The sequence below is a fragment of the Myotis daubentonii genome, chromosome 17, assembly GCF_963259705.1.
Source record: "Myotis daubentonii chromosome 17, mMyoDau2.1, whole genome shotgun sequence".
Lineage (NCBI taxonomy): Eukaryota > Metazoa > Chordata > Mammalia > Chiroptera > Vespertilionidae > Myotis > Myotis daubentonii.
In genome coordinates, this window is record NC_081856.1 from 15,063,780 (window position 1) to 15,065,809 (window position 2,030).

Consider the following 2,030-nt stretch of genomic DNA (forward strand, 5'->3'; position numbering starts at 1 on the left):
GTACAAAACGTAGCTATGTGATTAATAGAAGCTTAAAAATGTGTTTTTACAAATTGGTCTGCTGTTAATTTGTCATCGGCGCTAAGTGGATTTGGAGACAAAGTTTAATGAACACAATTCACCACAGAGTTTAGCAAAAGAATAGATTTGATTCTGGAGCTCCACAAAGGATAGGACCTCGGAAATGAAAAGGACAGCAGGAGGTCATCTGGTGTGTCCTTCGTTGGGACCGGTTTGCACTCTCGTTACCTCGGGGCGTGACCCTCTGCGGATTCTGAAGACTTCCTGGAAGGATGCCTCTCCCCAGCTCTCTCGTTATCGCTAATGTGAGGCGTCCATCACTTCTGGAAAATTCGTCTGAAGGACACCTCATTTCCTCAGCCTGGAGTTTTTCCCATTTGCTTTCAATGAGTCTTCAGTGATGACCACATCAAATTTCTGTTAACGAACCAGTTCAGAGAACAGGATTGAAGTAACGGGTGGGTATCAAGTCCTAGAACAGGGTCTGGCACAAAACAGGCTCCCCAATCCGATAGCTGCCACGGTCATTATTGTCATGATTACACTGCACCTGACAGATATCCCCAGACAGACATCATGGTCTTTGTCTGCCCGGTGATAAAGGAACAGCCAGTAATCTGGGGATTCGCAGCGCTCACTGCCTGGTGGTGGCGGATTGGGGTGGTGTGTTCTGAGGCTGCATCTGTGCTCAGTGGAGGGATGAATGGTTGACGGTTGCCATGGGTGAGGACGGGCATGGGAGGAGCAGTCACACTTGTCCTAGCTGTTCACTATCCCAGTGGTGATAACTGCAAGCTCTTTGGGGGTAGAGACCCCCATCTTATTAGTCTTGGGTCCCTCATACTTAGCACAGTGCCCAGCACAGAGATAAAATATGTATCAAATACTTAAGTTTGACTGTTGACTCTTATAAAAATCACTCAGTAAAATATTTATGTTATTGTAGGAATGCTATTCCTGTCTTCCAATATGGCATTATCATTTTTAAAGATTTGTCTGTGAACATATTGCTGTTTCTCAGGCCAGCCCTCTCTTTTGCATCTGTCCCACTGTTTTTGATTTGGCCAGAGAGGTCACTGTGACTCTTTTTCTGAAGATGCTTGAAGTTTATCCGGGCTGTTTGTGACTTACAGAGGCCAGACTCAAACCCAGTGTCTTGTTGTAACCTTGAGCACTGTGATGGGTTCTGATATTTCATGCCGGATGCTGATATTTCCTGCCATCACGCTGGCTTTGGATGTATGTGAGCAATGATAGAGTTCAAAGTCATGGGAGGATCACAGTGTCCCAGCCAGTGGAAGCAAAGCCTTCTGTACAAAACTTTGCCCCATCAGGGCCACTTTGCAAATTGAGCTCGAAAGTTCTTGCCACAGGGATTTGATAGTCTTTAGCTCTAAGAAGATTGTCAGAGGAGTCATGAGGGTTGAGAAATGAAAACTCTGGGGCTGGGATAGGATGTGCTCAGTTTTGGCTCCAGAACTGTCTCAGCTATTCTGTAGCGGCCCGAGTCACACTGTTAACCCCACTGTTGACATGTGGTTGGATATGGGAAAAGGGGGAAGGGAAAAGGAAAATATTTTTTAGTTAAGAGAAGATGCCATGCTATGAGCCCCTCCCACCTCCATCTTTCTTGTGGCCCTAACTGTGCACTGTAGGATCTAAGGGTGGAGGGTGAGTAGGGTGGGCTGGAGGAGATAGAGGGGACCATACCAAAGGGGTGAGAATTTTGAATTCAACCACGTCACCCGGCCGGTGTGGCTCAGTGGTTGAGTGTTAACCCATGAACCAAGAGGTCACAGTTCCATTCCCGGTCTGGCGGGCACACGTCCAGGTTGCAAGCTCGATCCCCAGTGTGGTGCATGCAGGAGGCAGCCAATCAATGATTTTCTCTTATCATTGATGTTTCTCTCTCCCGCTCTCCCTTCTTCTCTGAAATCAATAAAAATATATTTAACCCGGTCAACAAGGGGAAGGAGATGAAGGCTGCTTTTATTCCATTTCTCTTGGAT